This window comes from Ranitomeya imitator, chromosome 4 (genome assembly GCF_032444005.1).
Source record: "Ranitomeya imitator isolate aRanImi1 chromosome 4, aRanImi1.pri, whole genome shotgun sequence".
Classification (NCBI taxonomy): domain Eukaryota; kingdom Metazoa; phylum Chordata; class Amphibia; order Anura; family Dendrobatidae; genus Ranitomeya; species Ranitomeya imitator.
Window position 1 is genome coordinate 227896112 of NC_091285.1, and position 16022 is coordinate 227912133.

General features: G+C 45.4%; 1 protein-coding gene across 1 annotated transcript in view; it reads right to left on the minus strand.

Annotated features, from left to right (window-relative positions):
• LRRIQ1 (leucine rich repeats and IQ motif containing 1) overlaps positions 1 to 16022 on the minus strand; it is a 269506-nt gene that overhangs the window by 25443 nt on the left and 228041 nt on the right. The window lies entirely within an intron of this gene.

The following is a 16022-nucleotide window of genomic DNA, read 5'->3' on the forward strand; positions in this document are numbered from 1 at the left end:
AGACCTTAGTTTCTTCCGAATTGAAGGGAAGGCGGAACTTAAAATCCCTTGGGACCACAAGCTTTTTCCCCACGTCTTCCCATTCTTCTAGTATCATTGCCGTTATATGATTATTTACTGGGAATATCCTGTTCCTACGAGCCCTCAGGCTGCCGAACATCTCATCCTGAATTGTTAATGGTTCCGTGGAGTCCTCCACTTTCATGGCACCCTGGACCACCTGCAGGAGCATATCCGTGTTCTCGGATGAAAATAAATATCTTTTCCATTTCTGTGAAAGTAACATTAAGGAACTCTCGCCTTCGCCAGAGTCCGGGTCAGAGTAGCCTGATATTTCCCCTTCCTCTGAGCTTGGATTATGTCCCATCTGGGTCTCTTAGGAGAGGGAGATTGGGACGGTCCGAGTGTAGAGACAGTAGCCTGAATTTCCTCTTTAATCATGGTCCTTATATTGGTCAATAAAGAGGTTTGCTCCTGTTTAACCAACTTGGCAATGAATGCTTCACACAGTTTTTTGTCGTATGCCTCTGGAGGTCTGGCGGAACATAATGGACACTTATTAGACTTCTTTCTGGCTGTTGAAGTGGTTCACTTAGGCATCGCTGAGTCCTAGAAGATAATATAGAAAGGAAGGCCCTGTAGCTATTGGATCTAGCCCAGCTGAGAGACCCTCGCTATGCCCCACTCACATGATCCAGGGACGGCTCTAAGGACTGGATGTCAGGACAGCTAGCACTCTCCACCTTCACTAAGTCCATTGTGCTGTCAGCTGTCAGTCTTTAAGTAGTCTGCCTTACTCAGCTTGAAGACATCTGCTTCGTCCTCCTTCCGAGCTCAGCAGCTGTCAATCATGGTGTTGCAGGCACTCAACTAAACCGCACATGCTCCCCGTGGAATGCACGCCGACCAGAAGCACCTACACCCAGTGCCATGCTTCCTCTCGCCTGAAGGAACTCCCCCAGGCCCTGACTCAGCACCCCCCTGACGAGGAGCACCAGAAGTCCTGTTTCCTGCCTGGACCTGGCCTGTTAGACATGCCCCTGGATGTTGTCACCGGCGCGCCTCATGATGACGCGGCACACCAAAAGTGCCGGTCGGAAATCCCAGCTTGCATTCGGAGGCCCCGTCCCTCGGAAATCACTAGCAGCGTGCCTCCTGACCGGAAGCTCAGGCCCCGCGTACCGGCCTGAGGATGCCACTACAGCAGCTACTGCCCAGAGCCGCCTGGGGAGGGATGAAGCAAATGTCGGGGACACACAGCTCAACCAGCCGCTGAGGGACCTCCAGCAGTATCAGCGACATTATGGAGCCCGTCAGGTCGAGCCTCCACTGCCCCAGAGCCCCCTATGGAGGGATGATTCCCTTGTTTCCATACCTACTGTGCTCCTCTCCTGCATCTGTCCCTGATAGGGACAGGAAAAACACTGAAGGGTTGTGGTGGGGAGGGGCTCTTTAACCTCTTCTGTGTTCCTGTCCCTATCAAGGATAAAAAAGGCCAACTTCCTGGTGGTGCTGTCAGGAGGGACATCCTGGAAAAAGACATTCCTTGTAAGAAAATTAACTTGATCCACTCTCTTTGAATGGGGTCATTCTGAATAATTGATAGAACAAATACTTCAGGGTGCTCAAAATAGTCCAGCAAGTAACAGGGCCATTTACCAAAGAGGATTTGGCAACAGGATGTGTTCAACACCAGTGCAGAGCTTGCTCAGCGATGGCAGCAGGCAGATGTCAGTGCATCAACAGGCACATTGAGATTAATACTGTTCTGATGGCAAGAAAGGCAGCAAAGAAGCCACTGCCCTACAAAAAAATCATTGACAGACTGAAAGTCTGCAGGTTGTATAGGGATAAGATTGGAGAGGACTGGGGTAAAGATATTTTCTCTGTTGAAGACCCCTTCACACTGATTGGCACATCTTAAAGAAAGACTGTCCGGAGAAGAAAATATGCTTTCTGCCAAGAGTATTGTGTCATGCCATTCATATGTGCAGTTCATTTTCATCCAAGTGAGTGGTCTCACTCACAACTTTTCTTATAAACACTGCCATGAATAAAGGATGGTATATAAACAACCTTCTAGATTAACTTCTCAAAATGATGGAGCAATTTGGTGATGAAAAATGCTTTTTCCAGCATGATGGAGCACCACGTACGAAACAAAAGTAATAAAGTGGCTCAGTGAACAAACCATTGACATTTTGGGTCCATGACCAACAAAGTCCCTATATCTTAATCCTATTTAGAACAAGTGGTCAATCCTCAAAAAGAGTGGACAAACAAAAAACAAAGTAACTGTGTTAAATGGCAAGCACTGATTAGGCCAGAAATGGTTGCCATAATTCAGGAATTGGTAAGATATTGAGGCGTGATCACAGAACTATCAAACTTTTTCTTGCAAATAGTCAACAAGGTAGCAAAAAAGTGTTGAGAAAAAAAAAGACGCACATTAACTGCCAAAGATTTGAGAAGAATCAAATGTGAAGTGACCAGAAATCCATTATCCTTCAGTGCTGCCATATTCCAGAATCGCAACCTCCCTGTAGTACCAAGAAGTACAGGCTGTAAAGTGCTCAGAGAAATGGCCAAGGTAAGGAAGACTGAAACCGAATAACCACTGAATAAGACACAAAAGTTGAAATGTAAAGACTGGGGCAAAAAATATCTGAAGATCGACAGACCTGATGGTTGACCTGTGGCTGGATAAGTAATGGGCACTGACATACACTTAGAAACAGATATCAGCAAGCAGGAAGTGGTCTACTGTTATGGGCTGGTATTATTAAAGACGAGCTTGTTGGACCTTTTCGGGTTGAAGATGGACTCAAAAACTTTCTTCAATCAGTGATACAGGAAAATGTTTGCATCTTTCAAGAAATCCATGATTTTTATGCAGCACAATGCTCCATCGCATACATCAAAGTATTCCACTACTTAGCTATACAGTAAAGACCTTAAAGATGAAATAATAATCACCTGCCCTAAACCCTATTGAGAACTTGTGGGCTCTTCTTAACCTCTTTCCATCATCGGGCATAATTGTACGCCGATGTCTGACTCCCTCCCTTTGATTTGGGCTCCGATGCTGAGCCCACATCTTTCCTAGCACGTCAGCTGTTTTGAACAGCTGACATCTGCTTCTAACAGCCGTGGGTGGAATTGTGAAACACCCTTGGCTGATAAGCAGTTAAATGCCACTGTTAATCTCTGACAGCGGCATTTAACTCGCGCTTCCGGCAAGCACGCTGGAAATCCGTCCCATTGGTGACCCAGTCACGTGATCGTCGGACACCGATGGGTTGATATGATAACCAGAGAACTTCAGCACAAATCTATGATTGTAATAGCCAGATTGCTATGAGCACTGCGTGATGGTTGGCGCTTATAGCAAGTGAGCATTTCTGCTACATACAGGTGATCTGATCATTGCCTGTATGTAGCACAGCTGATCGGACAAGTTTCTAGTTTCCCATGGAGACTATTGAAGCATGCAAAAGGTAAAAAAAAAAGTTTGTAAAAATATTAAAAAATAAAAAAGTATCCCCCCTTTCGCCCCATTCAAAATAAAACAATTAAAAAAAAAATTAAACAAACATATATTTGGTATCGCAGTGTTCAGAATCGCCTGATCAATCTGTTAGGTGTCGAGTTCCCGCTGCCACACAGGGGGAATCTCGAACCATGTCCGCTGCAGTCTCCCATTCTCCTCCAACCACAGTGGAACCTGCTCAGCAGAGACGTCAGTCCCAGCATCTGGCTCAAGCTGATACTATGCGAATGGTTACTGTTGCCTTTCCAGGCTCTACCTTTGTAGCCAGCACTGATCAGCAGCAAGCAGGCCTTTCTGGGATTAAGTCTTGCTTTTCCCATACTGAGCATGGCCACGGTCACATGCTCAGGTCCTGTTGCGGCTCCTATTGGATCATCAGGAAGGTCCTGGAGCGCTACTGCTATAAAAGGTTCGCATGGCCACTCAGCGATGGATGAAAGCTCCAAATCATTCCCATCCCTAGTGTTGTTGCCTGCTCGCGAATGGTGGAAGCTACCTGGCACCAAACAGTGGTACTCTGCACATCCAGCACACAATTCAGCGTCTCTCAGCAGAGACCGCCAGTGCGGCGCTGTGTGCTTAGTGCGCTTTCCGGGCCCTGGTTAGGGCGGTTAGTGGCATCCTAACTCTTGTGGGATAAATTATTATAATCAGTTCATTTTTAACCCTTGACACCACAGTAGGTGTCAAGCGTAAGAGGTCTAGAGGAACTTTTTCCCCGTGTCTTGTGACAGAGTTCTGTGACCCTTTACTTGCGCACTCTGTGCGGTATCTCGGCCCTGTGATGCAACAGGGTTCGCATCCTTCATACCGAGTGAAGCTAACCCGTGTATGTATTCACATTATAACGCCACCTAGTCCGGCATTATCGAGCAGCAGGTGTCCTTTCTGAATGGTGGACCCCGGACTGCGAACGCACCTCATATCCTCTCTAAATATTTTTTGGTGCGTTCCGCCAGTCCTAACATTACACTAGCGCCAGGGTCTGGCTAGTTATGGCGGACGAACAGCGACTGCAGCGGTACATCCAGAAGCTGGAGGGCAGGTTGACGGCTCTCGAGCACAGAACCTCAGCTGTGGATGTTACCGCACTAGCTGTTCAGGCTGCTAGCGTGGCTGCAGCCACTTTGTCCACTGCCACCCCTGTTCCGACCTTATCCCGCCTCCCACTGCCAGATAAATTCTCTGCTGATAGCAAGTCTTGTAGGGAATTCGTGAACCAGTGTGTGATTCACCTTGTGCACCTGGCTGCACGTTTCCCCTCAGAGCGGGCTGAAGTGGGATACATCATTTCTCTCTTGTCGGGCAGGGCATTGGAGTGGGCTACGCCGCTGTGGGAGCACGATGATCATGTGATGCAGAGTGCTCCACAGTTTCTGAGCACGCTGAAACAGGTCTTTTGGGACCCCAAGTCACCCATGATACGGCGCTCCAACTGCTAGTATTGACACAGGGTTCATTCATGGTCAGTCATTTTTCTGTCCACTTCCGGACTTTAGCACATGAGCTGGAGTGGTCGGATAAAGCCCTCATCCCTGTATTTTGGAGGGGGCTGGCTGACCATGTGAAGGACGCCTTGACCAATAGGGAGATTTCTGCCGAATTACAGGAGCTATTAACTATATCTACTAGCATCAACCTTCATTTCAACAAGCCCAGTGAAGGCAGAGGTTTCGGCTCCCACATTCGCCAAACCTCTGGGATCTCCGATCCAGGCGTCCGAGCCATATGAGGCCGTGGAGGTGTCACGAGTGGGGCCTAAGTCACGGACTGCTCATGCACTCAAGGTCTCCGGTCTGCCAGCAGTCGGGACATTATGCCAGGAAATGTCCCCAGCAGTCGGGAAAACATCAGCATCTATTGGTAGGAGGAGGTACACTAGACACGGCGACATTTTCCTCCAAATTGTCCTTTAAGGGGACAATTACCTTAGGCCCATCCACTCATACGGTAGAGCTTTGCATGGATTCCGGGGCGGAGGGCAACTTCATGTCTTCTGCCTTCGCCCAACGGCACGCAAAACCTCTGGTGATGCTCGCCAAAACAGTGACCGTGCGAGTAGTAAATGTGTCGACACTGCCCTCACAGATAACACACCAGACCATTCCATTTACTCTATGTCGCCATCCCATCAGGAGATTATCTCTTTACTCATCATTCCTGATGGAATTGATGAGGTCCTGTTAGGGATACCTTGGCTACGGTACCACTCCCTCATATAGAGTGGTCCACAGGCAGAATTTTGGGATGGAGTGAATCTTGTGAGGGTAGATGTCAGAGGGAGTGCGTTCAGGTTGCTACTGAGGTACCCGCAGATCTTTCCTCTCTTCCCAAGCATTATTGGCCCCATGCGGGCATGTTCTCCAAGAGGGCTGCGGAGACCCTTCCGCCTCACCGCCCCTATGACTGTCCTATTGACCTCTTGCCTGGTGCTGAGCTTTCCTGCGGTTGAGTCTATCCGTTATCTCTCCCAGAGACGGAGGCAATGTCTCAGCTCATCCAGGAGAATCTGGCAAGAGGATTCATTAGGATGTCAGTGTCACCCGCAGGGGCTGGGTTCTTCTTCATGCAGAAGAACGGAGAACTATGTCCATGGAGACTACAGGGGTCTTAACGCAATCACTGTTAAAGGGACACTGTCACCTGAATTTGGAGGGAACAATCTTCAGCCATGGAGGCGGGGTTTTGGGGTTTTTATTCACCCTTTCCTTACCCGCTGGCTGCATGCTGGCTGCAATATTGGATTGAAGTTCATTCTCTGTCCTCCGTAGTACATGCCTGCACAAGGTGCAATCTTGCCTTGCCCAGGCGTGTACTATGAAGGACAGAGAATGAACTTCAATCCAATATTGCAGCCAGCATGCAGCCAGCGGGTAAGGAAAGGGTGAATCAAAAACCCCAAAACCCCGCCTCCATGGCTGAAGATTGTTCCCTCCAAATTCAGGTGACAGTGTCCCTTTAAGAATAAGTACCAACTGCTCCTGATATCTGAGCTCTTTGATAGGCTTTGGGGAGAAAGGGTATTTACTAAACTAGATCTGCGGGGTGCTTACAACCTGATTCGCATCCGTGAGGGGGACGAATAGAAGATGGCTTTTAACACCAGGGATGGGCACTATGAATACCTGGTGATGCCCTTCCGGCTCTGTAATGCCCCAGCCATTTTCAAAGACTTTGTGAACGATATCTTCTGGGATATGCTCTCCACCTCGGTTGTAGTGTATCTGGATGATATTCTCATCTACTCTCCAGATATAGACTCCCACCAGAGAGATGTTTGCAAAGTCTTCGACCTCCTACGGGCAAACTCCCTCTATGTCAAGTTGGAGAAGTGTGTGTTTGAGCCGGAGTCTTTGCCTTTCCTTGGCTATATCATCTCGGCCCAAGGATTGGCTATGGATCCCGCCAAGCTACAGGCTGTGATGGACTGGCAGGAACCTCATTCTCTCAAAGCGGTGCAGCGCTTTATGGGGTTCATCAACTATTATTGCCAGTTCATTCCCTACTTCTCAACTTTGGTAGCCCCCCTGGTTGACCTCACCAAGAAGGGAGCTAATCCCAAATTGTGGTCAGAGGAGGTCTCCAAGGCCTTCCTCTCTATCAAGTCACACTTCGCTGGGGCTCCCATTTTACATCACCCCGATGTTGATAAACCATTTATCATGGAGGTGGAAGCCTCTTCCGTCGGTGCTGGAGCAGTTCTCTTCCAGAAGGATGCTCAAGGTCGGAAGCATCCTTGCTTCTTCTTCTCCAAGACCTTCACACCAGCAGAGAGGAATTATTCCATCGGGGATAGGGAGTTGCTAGCCGTGAAGTTGGCCTTTTCAGAGTGGAGACACCTCCTGGAGGGCGCTCGCTTTCCCTTCCAAGTTTTCAACGACCACAAAAATTTGGTGTATTTGCAAACCGCCCAGCGGCTAAACCCTCGCCAGGCCAGATGGTCCCTGTTTTTCTCCCGGTTCCACTTTATCCTCCATTTTCTCTCTGGGGAGAACACTCATGCCGACGCTCTCTCCCGCTCCTTAGTGTCATCAGAGGAGGAGGAGCCTCGGCTTATTGTCCCTTCAAAGAGCCTGATGACTGTGGCGCTGGTTTCGCTAGAGTCTGTACCCCCAGGCAAGACTTTCATTCCATCTAATTTGCTACCGGAGGTTCTCTCTTGGGCTCACTCGTCCAGGGTGGGTGGACATTTTGGGACCAAGAGGACATCTGAGCTTCTAGCGAGGATGAACTGGTGGCTGCATATGGCCTGTGACGTCGGGGACTATATTTGGGCGTGTGTCTCCTGCGCTAAGAATCGGTCTCCTCGGCAACGGCCTGCTGAGCTGGTTTTACCCTGCCGGTGGCAGACAGGCCTTTAGAGATGCCACAATCGAAATATAGAAAGGACAGCGCCACACCAGGAAGTGACAGACAGTAACTTTCTTTATTCTGCCTCCTGCGGCTGCAGGAGGCAGAATAAAGAAAGTTACTGTCTGTCACTTCCTGGTGTGGCGCTGTCCTTTCTATATTTCGATTGTGGACTCTTTTGCTGGGACGGACCCCCTGGTGTGGACGAGCGCCCTGATGTCCATGGAGACAGTGTCAGTATTGGGTGCGGTCTAACACATTTGTTCGATACAGGCCTTTAGAGATGGTCTGGATGGACTTCGTGGTGGGCTTACCCAAGTCTCATAGCTGCACCGTTATCTGGGTAGTCACTGACCATTTTTCTAAAATGGTGCACTTGGTTCCGCTTCCATGGTTACCTTCTGCATGGGCCTTAGCGGCATTGTTCATTAAACATGCTTTCTGTCTACATGGCATGCCTGACAAAATTGTCAGTGACCGGGGTCCCCAGTTTGCGTCTCGGTTCTGGAGAGAGCTCTGTCGTTTTCTCAGCATTGAGCTGAATCTCTCTTCTGCGTACCATCCCGAGACGAATGGGTTGGTAGAGAGGGCCAACCAGACTCTGGTCACATACCTGCAACATTTTGTCTCTGCCAGGCAGGATGACAGGGCATCTTTGCTATCATGGGCGGAATTTGCTTTGAACAATGTAGTAGCCGACTCCACTGGGCAGACCCCATTCCTCCTTAATTACGGCCAGCATCCGCGTGTCCCTGTGCCCATGCCCGTATCATCCACCAATTCTAGGGTGGCAGACTGGGCGGTGGAGGCACATGACATTTGGGACCGCACACAGGATGCCATCCGGGCCTCCAAGGAGAGAATGAGAGTTTCTGCCGATGCACACCAGCGCCCCACTCCAACCTTTGCTCCTGGCGACTTAGTGTGGCTCTCTGCCCGTAACATCAGGCTGCGAGTTGAGTCCACGAAGTTTGCGCCTCGCTACATAGGCCCTTTCAAGGTTCTGGAACAGGTTAACCCTGTGGTCTACTGTTTGGCTCCTCGTCCACACCTAGGTATCACCGACACTTTTCATGTATCTCTCTTAAAAACCGTCTATATGTCCTGGTTTTCCGAGTCATCTGCCGGGACATTGGGTTTGTCCACGGACGAGTACGAGGTGAACTCTATCTTGGGGTGCATGGCAAAAAATATTATCTGGTGGACTGGAAGGGTCACGGCCCAGAGGACAGAACCTGGGAACCTGTGGAGCACATTTGGGCTCCACTGCTCATTGCAGCCTTTGAACGTAGCAAGGCCCAAGGAGGAGGGGGCCATGTTAGGTGTCGAGTTCCCATTGCTGCACAGGCGGAATCTCAAACCATGTCCGCTGCGGTCTCCCATTCTCCTGCAGCCGCAGTGGAATCTGCTCAGCAGAGATGTCGGTCCCAGCGTCTGGCTCAAGCTGATACTGTGTGAATGGCTACTGCTGCCTTTCCAGGTTCTGCCTTTGTAGCCAGGACTGATCAGCAGCAAGCAGGCCTTTCTGGGACTAAGTCCTGCTTTTCCCTTACTGAGCATGCCCACAGGGCAACCTCTCATTGGAGGTCGGGTCACATGTTCAGGTCCTGTTGTGGCTCCTATTGGATCATCAGGAAGATCTTGGAACGCTACTGCTATAAAAGGTTTGCATGGCCGCTCGGCCATGCGCTTGTGTAAACTTATTTACTTATGTGGGTGTAGATGAATGCCTGTAGATGGATGAAAGCTCCGAATCATTCCCATCGCTAGTGTTTTCCCACAAAAATGATTTTTTTAGCCCCCAAATTTTTATTTTCCCAAGGTAAACAAGAGAAATTGGGCCCCAGAAGTTATTGTCCAATTTGACCTGAGTACGCTGATACCCCATATGTTGGGGTAAACCCCACTTTGAGCGCACGGGAGAGCTCGAAAGCGAAGGAGCACTGTTTTACTTTTTCAATGCAGAATTGGCTGGAAATGAGATCAGACGCCGTGTCGCGTTTGGAGAGCCCCTGATGTGCCTAAACAGTTGGAACCCCCCAATTCTAACTGAAACCCTAACCCAAACACACCCTTAATCCTAATCCCAACACTAACCATAACCCTAACCACACCCCTAACCCTAATCCCAACCACACCCCTAACCCCAACACACCCCAAACCCAGCAGAGATGTCGGTCCCAGCGTCTGGCTCAAGCTGATACTGTGCGAATGGTTACTGCTGCTTTTACAGGTTCTGCCTTTGTAGCCAGGACTGATCAGCAGCAAGCAGGCCTTTCTGGGACTAAGTCCTGCTTTTCCCTTACTGAGCATGCCCACGCGACGACCTCTCATTGGAGGTCGGGTCACATGTTCAGGTCCTGTTGTGGCTCCTATTGGATCATCAGGAAGATCTTGGAACGCTACTGCTATAAAAGGTTTGTATGGCTGCTCGGCCATGCGCTAATGTAAACTTATTTACTTATGTGGGTGTAGATGAATGCCTGTAGATGGATGAAAGCTCCAAATCATTCCCATCGCTAGTGTTTTCCCACAAAAATGATTTTTTACCCCCAAAATTTATATTTTTCCAAGGTAAACAAGAGAAATTGGACCCCAGAAGTTGTCCAATTTGTCCTGAGTACGCTGATACCCCATATGTTGGGGTAAACCCCTGTTTGGGCGCACGGGAGAGCTCGGAAGGGAAGGAGCACCTTTTACTTTTTCAACGCAGAATGGGCTGGAAATGAGATCAGACGCCTTGTCGCGTTTGGAGAGCCCCTGATGTGCCTAAACAGTGGAAACCCCCCAATTCTAACTAAAACCCTAATCCAAGCACACCCTTAATCCTAATCCCAACACTAACCATAACCCTAACCACACACCTAACCCTAATCCCAACCACACCCCTAACCCCAACACACCCCAAACCCAACCCTAACCACACCCTTAACTCCAACACACCTCTAACCCTAATCCCAACCATAACCCTAATCCCAATCGTAAATGTAATCCAAACCCTAACCTTAACTTTAGCCCCAACTCTAACCCTAACTTTAGCCCCATCCCTAACCCTAACTTTAGCCCCAACCCTAACTGTAGCACTAATGAGAAAATGGAAAAACATTTTTTTTATTTTATTTTTCCCTAACTAAGGGGGTGACGAAGGAGGGTTTGATTTACTATTTATAGAGTTTTTTAGCAGATTTTTATGATTGGCAGCTGTCACACACTAAAAGGCACTTTTTATTGCAAAAAAATAGTTTTTGCGTCTCCACATTTTGAGAGCTATAATTTTTCCATATTTTGGTCCACAGAGTCATGTGAGGTCTTGTTTTCTGCGGGACGAGTTGACGTTTTTATTGTTAACATTTTCGGTCACGTGACATATTTTGATCGCTTTTTATTCTAATCTGATTTCTTTGCCTATATGGATTGGATGCGTTGTTACAGACATCTGGTGAGAATTTCATGTCAATAGCACCTTTACAAATATATTTTCTTAGAAAATTGGTGACGTGTTCAATACTTATTTCACCCGCTCGCTGTATGTCAATATTTTTTATTGATTATTGCAGTGATATGTAAAAATGAAAAATCACTACCTTCACACTTGGAAAGATCTACTAGACATAGTAGTTTTACACACTTCTTGTCAAACCTATAGTAAAATTAAGTACAGTAAATAAATATGAAAATATACTTAGAAATGTATTTTAAAGGGTTTGGCAAAACTGCAGTAACAAGAGAAAGTGGCCAACCCTTTTAATGCATTGCTTCTCTTTATAAAATAACACAACCTTTCATAGCAGTGTGAAAATAAAAATATAAAGTCTATAGATCTCTAATTGTGAAGACATTTTAACACTATCATATTCACAAAATTTCAAATTTAAGATTTCGCAATGGTAAAAAAAAAAAATCATGAGAAATGACTGTCAGAGAGCCTGATTACACCATTTACCTTCAAGTTCAATTGTCTTATAATTTGTCATATGTGAAAGTGGCTGCTCATTCCCTCTGTGTTTATTATTACTGCATACAACTGAAGCTGCCACCCTCAGTCAGAACAAAGATAAATTGCTGATTTTGCAAGTGTTTACATAATTAGAAAGCAAATGCTGTCAGATTTGTACCCAAAAAGCCAAGGAAGAAGGCTGATCTGATAGCCATCTGAAGGACAGTGTATTTTATTTCTTAGTCTGGCGGCCTTCCAAAAGACAAGCTTTCCCTATCAGATTAAAGGTAAATCTATTGCAATCGTGTATGACTGGATATTTATACAAAAAATAATTAAACTTCAGTAATAAAAATGTCACACATTTGGCTATCTTTATTTTCAGTATCATACGAAAACACTGTAAAGGTTAATAAAGCTACAGAAGAAGATTATTCAAGTAATCCAAATGCTTATACACCAAAATGATAAGAGGAAGCCAAATAAACAACATAAATGAATACAAGTTTCGAGTACAGTTATACATCACACAACCACCTTGTATGAACCTTTTATGCTATCGCAGTCTCCAAAATTCAGTATTATGGACTACGTCATATAGTACCTGCTTCAAGGCACAATTTTATTTGCATCGATCAACCACATTAGAAAACCAAAAACCTACAACTGTTGGGTAGGTCAACCTTGTGCTACCAAAGCAGCCCTAATCTATGGAGGCATGTGTTCTTCTAGAGTTATCATTCGTAAACGATGCCAACATATTAGGACCTGATCCCTTAGGTTCCATATAGCTGGCCAAACACATGAGATTGTTGTCAGCTGAACAACACCCCCACGCACAACTCGCAGCCATGTCTTCATGTGTACTTCAGAAAGCCACTCCAATAAATTGGCCTGTCTCCCTTCAAAGTTAACGGATCAGTCATTAAAATTCCCATTGTGTGATTCTTCTTTTCCCTAACAGATGATGTGAGAGCAGGAAGAAACTCATACATATTAGATGGTCGGTAAATTTTACCATAATCGACGAGTGTGGCAAACATTCATCGAATGCGTATGGCAGCTTTAGATACAGTAGGGGAAATAAGTATTTGATCCCTTGCTGATTTTGTAAGTTTGCCCACTAACAAAGACATGAACAGTCTATAATTTTATGGGTAGGTTAATTTTAACATTGAGATATAGAATATCAAAAATAAAATCCAGAAAATCACATTGTATAAATTATATAAAATGTATTTGCATTTTGCAGTGAGAAATAAATATTTGATCCCTATGGCAAACAAGACTTAATACTTGGTGGCAAAACCATGGTTGGCAAGCACAGCAGTCAGACATTTTTTGTAGTTGATGATGAGGTTAGTGCACATGTCAGGAAGAATTTTGTTCCATTCATCTTTCAGATCATCTCTAAGTCATTAAGATTTTGAGGCTGCCGCATGGCAACTCGGAGCTTCAACTACCTCCATAACATATAGAAAAAACCAGCATATACAAATTGTAACATATATACTAACTCAATTATAGCATATTAGATATAGGAGAACTAGAATTATTCGTATAAAAATACCATTTATTAAATATAAAACATCAAGATACAAAAGAATTTCATAATATCACATACATTATATTAGCATGAAAACATAGAAAATAGTGTGATCCCAATGGTACAAACACAAAAGGGGTTGTTAACCTGGGCTGAAAAGGGCAGCAATGAACAGTATTACTTCCAAATGATTGTAATTATAGACATGGAACGAAGTAAACTCCTACTGCACATGTGCTAACAAGGAAGATAGTCCCCTCCCTTGTAAACATTCGGGTAGTTCCAGCCTAGAATAGATACCGCATATAACATGGAAAACAATTGCTGCCCAGAAAAAGATAGTATGATAAAAGGTTAATTACCCATAGTATGTGAAGTTCAGTCCAGGAAACGACCACTCGTTTCCTGGACTGAGAGTGGTCGTTTCCTGGACTGAGAGTGGTCGTTTCCTGGAATGAACTTCACATAATATGGGTAATTAACCTTTTATCATACTATCTTTTTCTGGGCAGTAATTGTTTTCCATGTTATATGCGGTATCTATTCTAGGCTAGAACTACCCGAAGGTTTACAAGGGAGGAGACTATCTTCCTTGTTAGCACATGTGCAGTAGGGGTTTACTTCGTTCCATGTCTATAATTACGTTCATTTGGAAGTAATACTGTTCATTGCTGCCCTTTTCAGCCCAGGTTAACGACCCCTTTTGCGTTTGTACCATTGGGATCACACTATTTTCTATGTTTTCATGCTAATATAATGTATGTGATATTATGAAATTCTTTTGTATCTTGTAACAACTACCTCCATAAGTTTTCTATGGGAATAAGGTCAGGAGACTGGCTAGGCCACTCCAAGACCTTAATGTGCTTCTTTTTGAGCCACTCCTTTGTTGCCGTGGCTGTATGTTTTGGGTCATTGTCTTGCTGGAAGACCCAGCCATGACCCATTTTGAATGTCCTGGTGGAGGGAAGGAGGTTGTTACTCAGGATTTTATGGTACATGGCTCCATTCATTCTCCCATTGATGTGAAGTAGTCCTGTACCCTTAGCAGAAAAACACCCCCTAAACATAATGTTTCCACCTCCATGCTTGACAGTGGGGATGGTGTTCTTTGGGTCACAGGTAGCATTTCTCTTCCTCCAAACACGGCGAGTTGAGTTAATGCCAAAGACCTCAATTTTTGCCTCATTTGACCACAGCACTTCTCCCAATCACTCACAGAATCATCCAGGTGTTCATTGGCAAACTTCAGACGGGCCTGCACATGTGCCTTCTTGAACAGGGGGGCCTTGCGGGCACTGCAGGATTTTAAACCTTTACGACGTAATGTGTTAATGGTTTTCTTGGTGACTGTGGCCCCAGCTGCCTTGAAATCATTAACAAGTTCCCCCATGTAGTTTTAGGCTGATCTCTCACCTTCCTCATGATCAAGGATATCCCATGAGGTGAGATTTTGCACAGTGCCCTAGATCAATGTCGATTCACAGTCATTTTGTACTTCTTCCATTTTCTTACTATTGCACCAACAGTTGTCTCCTTCTCACCCCGCGTCTTACTTATGGTTCTGTAGCCCATCCTAGCTTTGTGTAGGTCTTTGATCTTGTCCCTGAAATCTTTCTAAAGCTCTTTGGTCTTGCCCATGTTGTAGAGGTTAGAGTTTGACTAATTAGTTGAGTCTGTGGACAGGAGTCTTTTATAAAAGTGATATGTAAGACAGCTACCTTTAATGCAGGTAACACATTGACTAGGAGCGTCTAACTGGTCTGTAGCAGCCAGAACGCTTAATGGTTGGTAGAGGATCAAATACTTATTTCCCACTGCAAAATGCAAATAAATTTATATAATTTATACAATGTGATTTTCTGAATTTTATTTTTGATATTCTATCTCTCAATGTTAAAATTAACCTACCCTTAAAATTATAGACTGTTCATGTCTTTGCCAGTGGGTAAACTTACAAAATCAGCAAGGGATCAAATACTTAGTTCCCCCACTGTAGATACTCAACTGAATTTAGATCTTAAGAATTTGGAGTCCAAGCCAACTCCTTGTCATGTACCTCAAACAACTACTGAACAATTTTTGCAGTGTGCCAAGACACATTATTTTGCTTACAGGGACCATTACCATTTAGGAATATAGGTATAATATTACCATAAAGAGGTGTACTTGTCAGCAACATTTCGAGGTAGGTGGCACATGTCAAAGTAACATTCACATAAATGGCAAGACCCAAGGCTTCCCATCAGGATAACAGTGCTTTTGATACCTTGCCTTTGTATGGTACATTCTAGTGCCATTTCTTTTAGGTAAGCAATGTACATGCAGCCAGTTGTCCACTGGATGTAAAAAAGAACTAAATTCATCAGATCAGTCTACTTTCTTTCATTGCTCTACAGTAAAATTCTTATGTTCATGTGCCTTCATTTGTGGAAATGGGTCAGCAAAGGTACTATAACTGCAGTCCCATACAGCATTGCAAGAGGTCGTACCATGAATAACGTTTATCAGCTATGTACAGGACAGATGACACATGAATGATTGCTGAGGTTTCAGCTATTCAGTCCTCTACTGATCACTATGTAAATAAAAAAATTTGTCAGAATGTTCGACCATTGACGGTTTATACTATTTTCATG